The sequence below is a fragment of the Solanum dulcamara genome, chromosome 7 (assembly GCF_947179165.1).
Source record: "Solanum dulcamara chromosome 7, daSolDulc1.2, whole genome shotgun sequence".
NCBI classification, from domain to species: Eukaryota; Viridiplantae; Streptophyta; class Magnoliopsida; order Solanales; family Solanaceae; genus Solanum; species Solanum dulcamara.
In genome coordinates this window covers 44,449,230-44,457,547 of record NC_077243.1, presented here as the reverse complement: position 1 = coordinate 44,457,547, position 8,318 = coordinate 44,449,230, and the positions used below count along the sequence as shown (strand labels likewise).

The 8,318-nt window shown below is 41.0% G+C and overlaps 1 pseudogene; it reads right to left on the bottom strand.

The window, feature by feature from the left end:
* Positions 1-1,460: 1,460 nt before the first annotated feature.
* Positions 1,461-1,579, bottom strand: LOC129897927 (5S ribosomal RNA; annotated as a pseudogene).
* Positions 1,580-8,318: the final 6,739 nt, after the last annotated feature.

Below are 8,318 nucleotides of genomic sequence, written 5' to 3'. Positions count from 1 at the left end.
CCGCAGGTACAGACATAGGTTTTAGGAATCCTCCAGCTTAGGATTCTACTCAGCAAGTTCGGAAAAAGCTCCATTGATCCGGAGCTGAGTTTTGGTACCAAATATCTTATGTATATATTTATTCATTCAGGGGTATGGCGCGGGCTCTGTCCTGCCATATGTTACTATTAATATTCTTAGAGGTCTGTGGACATGTGTGTGGGTTATATGTGTAAGTTCTATTCAGTTATGTCTACATGATGTATTGTAAATATTGAGATACTATGGCAGCCTTGTCGGCTTGCACGCCTTTTCATGATAAGATACAAATGAAAGAGGCTACAGGCATATGAAAATGCTACGACCCACTGGATTCTTATGTATAGTTCTTATATTAATTGTTACATCTAATAGATACATATACGGGGTCCAAGTTGGACCCCAGTCGCAGCCCATAGGGTTGGGTCGTGACACTAGTTATCGAGAATTCTAAGCACCCTATGGTTGTATAAAGGTTTCTTACAGGGGCAACCTAAAGTATAGATAATCTAACAGAAGGTGTAGATATGGTGCAGTATGTCAAATGTGTTAGAACAGAATCATATGCGTATGAACAATTAAAAATAAATAGAGTATGACATGGGTACACCCTAAAGGGGGGAAGTGGACAAGAGAAATATAAGTGTGAGATGAAGTCGACTGACACTATCAAATGTTAACGGGAATGCTTAAACTTCAAGCAAGATCCCATGTTGGATCGAGTTAGCAAGGACTAAAGGCCAGCAATAAATGGATAGAAGCCATGATATCTGAGACCGTGTGGAGAACCATTAGTAGAGACCCTAATGGATGAGTGCTTACAAAAAGGGGCGAACATAATAAGAGGGTAAGACGGAGCGATCTAAGGACCGTGTAAAGGGTAGTAAGGCCATGGTTGAGTAAAGATTAAGACATGGCAACATAGTTGTTGCCACCGGGATGTGACATAAAAATAGCAAGGAGAAAGAATAGAAAACATCCTATGCTAAGGAAATGAGGAGACCAAGGAGTACCCAAGGGGAAAAAAAGAAAGAGAAAAAAAGTGTAGGACAGAATAACATTAGCGCGAGCAAGCTCTAGTGTGGAAGTGATATATAAAGCAAAATGGACCAGGAAACAAAAAGACTGCATCTACCTCATACCAGTTGTATAAAAGTAGTTGTGCAACTTACGAATATATATATACAACATAAGACTAAGCGAAAGAGTATATGAGGAAAAGGGGGTTATGATATTTTTGACAGGTTACAGAGAAATTCAAAGAGAAGTTAAATTAAATGACCAAAAAGGACATGGTCATGGTGGAACTAAAGACCTACCCCAGTACCGGTTGTAAGATAATAGAGGAACGGTCAAGCCAAAATGTGAAGAATAGCGAGACGATGCTAAGGTAAATCTTGGTTTAAGTTGAGTGCCTTGCATATTATTGCAAGGTTTGCAATGAAATGAGACATGAGGACTTCCCAAAGGGGTCACCCATTCTAGTACTCTCTCGCCCAAGCACGCTTAACTTCAGAATTCGAGTGGGATCTGGTGCGTTAGTGCCGGTATAACCACACGAAATGGATGAATCCAAATTAGCGGCAAGGCAACGACATGATATTATGCACCTAGAGTGTTATAAGTTACGTTAAGGGTATTGTAAAAAGGGCTTAAACAAAACAAGCAGGATTAGCTAATTACTAACAGATGGCGCACTTGTACGCCATATTTCTTCAACATAATACGAGTTAATGATAGGAAAACCACGGAACGGCTATACAGGCCATTGTCCTAGAGGAAGAGAGACTCAATCCCAAGTAGCAAACCATTCTAGTGCTACAATCTTGAGGGAATTTCAACACCACTTGGCAGCCAACTCGGAGGGGAAAAAAGCATAACCCAAAAGGTAAAGGTACTAGTTGATGTCATCAAAAGAAGGAAGGAAGTAATACATGGGTCGAAGATTCCAAAATATGACCTTGGCTACAAGACTCATTGCACACTCCATGGACAGATGATTTTGGAGGGAATGTTACCCACAAATTAACAATATCATCCCATGCTCCTTCAATCAAAGTGTCATGACCCAACCCCATAGGCCGTGATGGGTGCCTGAACTGGGCACACTTGTCTACCCTGGCCAACTATACATAGTCTGTCCCCTGGTTATACTCAAAATACATCAACAGATAAGAAAACTTATAAGCCGACAACGCTATTATAACACAAGGGGTCATCCCGTGACACATATATATGTGGGTTGATAAGGCCGACATAACACAGAGAATGCCCTAAATCATAAGTCATATCAGTACAGCCGTACATACCCGTACACACAGTTTATGTATTACTCAAGCAGATCTCATATACATCCCATACACAACTTATATACAACTCATATATAGCTTAGATACAGTTCATATACAACGTAGATACAACTTATACACACATACATCCCACATCTGTATCCACAGACCTCTAAGAGTCAAAAGAACAATAACATAAGGCGGGACAGGGCCCACGTCGTACCCCTGAACAAAACTTATATACATGCTTCAAGTTTTAGTACCCAAAATTAGGCTCCAACACAATGGAGCATTCTTGGACCGCTGAGTGGGACTCCGACGCTAGCGGATCCCCAACCTGTATATCTATACCTGCGGGCATAAAATACAGCCCCCCGAGGAAAGAGGGGTCAGTACGACATATGTACTGAGTATGTAAAACATAACATAATACGACTGGAGGTATATCCGAAATAGAGAAGCAGGGGAAACAAATTATCAAACCAGAAACCTGTATCTGTACTCTGTAAATCACAAAAGCATGCATGCTCAAATTATACAATATAGCCGGCCCTTTCAGGGATTCGGCAAATCACATATGTAGGACCATCATAGGCCCGGTGCTATCACCACCTTATTGCAACACATCATCATCGTACATATATACATACATACCCGACCTTCTAGTGAGGGCTCGGTGAACAATGCAGTGAGTTGTACATGATAACATACCCGGCTAGGGACTCGGTGAAAGAAGTGTTACAGTATACACTAGTAGAGTAGTGAGTAACTATATGCAATCCAAATCACTATCAGAGACTCGACATAATAAAAAAGTTGAGCTTTTGTTTGAGGACCCGAGTAACAAAGTAGTCATATCAAGTGTCCTCTAAATGCCATTATGGGCTGTCTAAAAAGTAATCTTGGGAACCCTAGATTGTATTAACGTAGGGCCAAATCATTTATGGAATCAAACACATAGTCTCGTGTAGTCTTTACGACTTGGAGCTTGTACATTTCGTACCTCTTTAACATATAGAAGTTTCCAGGAAAATAGTTCAACTACTATCAGAGTTTGGTATTCAAAAGTAAATAAGAGGTGCTAAGGATGGAGTTACCCCAGAGCTCAAATCATATTCAACTTACAACTAAGACAAGGACATGCCTAAAAGAAGAAAGAGAATAAGCTCTACATAGAGTTTACTTTCCCTTAGGTGATCTACATATACATATTTCATACCTGGCCCATCATGGGGCTCGGTGAACCACTATGGAGTTGTAATCCCATTTTCGTATCAAATACATCTCAATGGAAAGGAGAGAGAGCTTCTCACATACTACATTCTAACACATATAAGCTCTACTAGGCAATACTTAATCTTTACAGGAAATCTAGTACTGAACAGGGGATAGGGGTTATGAGGTGTACTCGGAATTCTGGGAATGGAATTATCCCCGCACTTCATATACAATCCACTTAAGTCTAAACATTTCCAAAAGGAAAGAAAGATAGTTGTACGCACTTATACCAAAACACGCCAAAAGAAAGTTCCACATACCTCTTATGGATTACCCTTAATCGCGTTCACGTCGTTGTCCTTGAAACCTATTTAACATGGAAGTAACGCAAGTATTAACAACCTTAGACTTCTCATCAACTCATACTATTCACGAGTATTCATAGCATTCATCCCCTCGCGCGCCTTCTCAACTAGTTCCTTAACTAGTTAAGGTGTTAACGGAAATCAGACAGCACCTCCCCTATAATGTGCCCTATATGAATTCCCAACCATGTCCTTAACACCTGAAGCCAACCAAAAATACAACCAGAAGCTCATATATATATAACATGGCAACATTACACAATATAAACTCCAAATGACTAGCCCGAAGTTACGATACCAAAAGAGGGTTTCTAGTTTTTATTTTGCTAAACCTTTAACCGTACGAAGCAGGGGGTCGTGTGGATGTAACCAGAAGCTCCCCAATCTCATTTGGATCACTTTTAGACCCTGCAACACGCCACAACACAACCAGCAGCAGCCCCCACGTGCACAACACCTTATTTCGACAACAATTTAACTATAGCGATTCCAAATTCGTTTATTTCGAACGCCGAACTTTTCAAACCTTTTCCCCAACTTCCAGAAGACCATAAGGTGTGTAATATATCCTAATTTAACATTATAAACTTAAAATTAGAGGGGAAGAACTTACATTTCCCGAAATTGACAAGAACTCGCCGAAATCGCGCCTCAGAATTTCTTTAGCGAGCTGAACCGTCGTGGCAGCTTGCTGTCCGTTTTTTGGCTGCACCGAACTCTAATTTTATACTACTAATATTTTCATATTATTGTGGTATATTCTATATAATTAATTTACAAAACGAAATCGGGACTTACCTTATTTTTCTCCTTAAGACGTCACACTTTTCTCCCTAAACTAGGGTTTGTTCATCATCTTTGTTTGCTTGAAATTTTATGAAGGAATCTGCAGTAGGGCCACCGTATCTACATGCTGAAGGAGGGGCTGCCACGTGGCAGTGGGGACCACCTCCCCCAAGCAGGTGGATCACCTACTTGACCCCAAGCAGGTGGGTCACCTGCTTGCTTAGGTGCTGCCATTTGTCTCCCTCCCATTGGCTTCCCCGTGTAATTTTTTTTTCCTCCTCGTGGGTTCGTAATCTCGTCTCACGTGAAGAGCCTATGAAACCCTTGCTATGTAAGCTTGGCCTCCAACTCCTTTTTACCCTATTTCCAACCTCCCCTACCATGGGGTGTCACATTCTCCCTTCTTAGAGTCGTTCAATAGGGTCGTAACTTAAGTGGCTCACATACTAACTTCTCAGTAACTTAAGAAACCTTCCGAGTTCAAAAATATAGGGTGTAACATCCTTCCCCCCTTTATAACATTCGTCCCCGAATGTTAAATGCAACTTCCTTTAAGACTTTATATAAATTATAGAGGGGTTCCTTTATTTTATAATATCACATACATTTCCTTCTGTATTATTAACATACGAGTGTTCAAGATTTGGGGTTACCTGTAGATATCGGGAACAGGTACGCATACCTGTGCTTCATGTCCTCTTCGGCCTCCCAGGTCATTTCCTCCCGATTTCTATTCCGCCATAGCACCTTAACCGAGGCTACGTCTTTAGTTTGCAATCTTCTAATCTATCGATCCAGGATGGCGACTAGCTGTTCTTCGTAGGCTAGTTCTTCAGTGACCTGGATGTGCTCCATGGAATGCACTCGGGACGGGTCACTTACACATCAGTGAAGCATTGATATATGGAAAACCGGATGTACTGCCTCCAGGTTGGCTGGCAAGTCTAATTCATAAGCAACCTTTCCTATTCGGCAAAGGATCAAGTAAGGGACAATGTATCTCGGAATCAACTTCCCTTTCTTGCCGAATCTCATTACTCCTTTCATGGAAGATACTTTCAAAAATACCCATTCGCCTGCTTGAAACTCCAACGGTCGACTGTCTGCGTATTACTTCTGTCGGCTTTGGGCGGTTAATAATCTTTCCCGAATAAGCTTTACCTTTTCCACCGCCTGTTGGACTATGTCTGGACCCATTAGTTGTGTTTCACCAACATCGAACCAATCGATAGGCGACCTACACTTCCTGCCATTTAAAGCCTTATACGGCGCCATCTGAATACTGGAGTTATAACTGTTGTAGTAGGCAAACTCAATAAGTGGTATATGATCATCCCAGCTGCCTTTAAAGTCAATTATGTAGGCTCGTAACATATCCTCCAGCGTCTGAATAGTGCGCTCGACTTGTCCATCAATCTAGGGATGAAATGCTGTGCTAAGGTTTACCTGTGTCCCCAAGCCTGCTTGGAATGACCGCCAAAAGTGGGCTATGAATTGGACTCCCCTATCTGAGATAATAGAGGTAGGAACTCCGTGAAGTCGCACTACCTCTTTGATGTATAATTTTGCATAGTGTTCGGCTGAATATGTGGTCCTGACTGGGAGGAAGTGGGATGATTTTTTCAGCCTATCCATAATAACCCATATGGAATCCTACTTTCGGAGAGTGCGAGGTAAGCCAATATATAATCCATGTTAATTGCTTCCCATTTCCAGGTTGGAACCTGTCACGAACCAACCCTGTAGGCCGCGACCGGGGTCCAACCTGGACCCTCTTATGCATATTTATCAGCTACACTTAAGTTGAACCGTGTGTGATTTGATACTATACACAAAAACCTCAATAGTTTAAAACTTTTTCATGTACCTGTAGCCTCTTTCATTCATATCATATCATGAAAGGGCACGCGCCGACGAGGCTGCCATAACACAAAAATATTTACAACATGCCATATAGGCATAGTCGAAACAAACTTATAAATAACCTACATCCATATGTCTACAGACCTCTAGAAATAGTAACAGCAACATATGGTGGGACAGGGCCCCCGCCGTACCCCTGAATGTACAAATATATAAATTAAGTGACCAGTATCAAAAATTAGGCTCCAAAATAGTGAAGTACTTTCGACATAGCTGAGAGGAACTCCTAAGCTGATGGATCTCCATAATGAACCTCTGTACCTGCGGGTATGGAACACAGCCCCCCGAGAAAAGGGGAGTCAGTACGATATATGTACTGAGTGTGTAAAGCATAACACATCGTAACTGAGACCATAACTGAAATAGGGATGTAGGGGACAAGTATAACAATTAACAAATTACTGTACCTGCACTTTAGGACACATAATCCTATACATCATCATATACTGTGCTCGGCCCTCTAGTGAACTCGATATCATAATCATTTCTTCATATTCACATATCATCGTATCATCATGCATTTCATTTCATCATATCATCATATACGGTATCATATCATCGTACACGGTATAATCTTATCATGTATGTCATCATATTACACTCGGTTCACTACGGGGCTCAAGGTCACAATGTATCACTCTAATCTCATTTGCATGCCTACATAAAGTATCCAGCCCTTTAGTGAGGGACTCAGTGAATGGAGTGGTGTACATCTATAGCGTACCATCATAATATACATACCGTACCCATCCCTCCAAGGAGGGACTCGGTATTCCTTCCTTATTTCGCCACATATACAATCATATTACAGCCGGCCCGGGACTCGGTGAATAATCATATCGTCATAATATATAACATATATCACACCTCACGTACGGCATCGTCTCCTCGTGCATGGAACTATACACATCCGACCCAGGACGCGGTGAAAGAAGTAGTAAAGCTGCGCTCGACATAATATTCGGCCCATCGTGGGACGCGAAGAAAGAAGGGTTATAGCATGCATGAGTAGAGTAATGAGAAACTATATGCAACTAAGTCACCCTCTGAGACTCAATGAAAAACTCAAGTGAACCATCAATTGAAGACCAGGAAGGTACTCATCCGAAGTGCCCTTTAGATGTCATTAGGGGTTACATCAATTGGGGCATCAGGAATCACAGACATGCATCAAGACAATGCTACATAGCTTATGCAATGAGAAACATGGTTTAAGCAATCAGAGACACAATTATGTAATCAGAGACACAGTTATGCAATCAGAGACATTGATCATTTCAGATACTTTAAAAAAAAGAGTTGGTACCTCCACTTACTACTCCTTATATAGCAGGTTCGAGAATAGTAGTTTGATTACTTTCAGACTCTTAATGTTCAGAAGTGACTACAAGTCACGATTTACACTCAGAGCTCATAAATGGAATTACCTCTACACATATCATATATCACTTTATTTAAAATTAAGTCATTGTAAAGGAAAGAAGAGATAGGCTTTACATGTACTACTTTTCATCACATAAAAGACTTAAGGGCAACAACTCAGCTATTGCAGCAGTTCTAACATCACGAAGTAAACAAGAGTTTCAACTTATATTCAGGGCTTTATGAATGTATTGAATCCCACATATCATATACATATCGTTCATAACTTACATCTAATACATGCCAAAAGAAAAGAAGGATAGCTCTACATACTTAATCCAAAAATACGCCAAAAGAA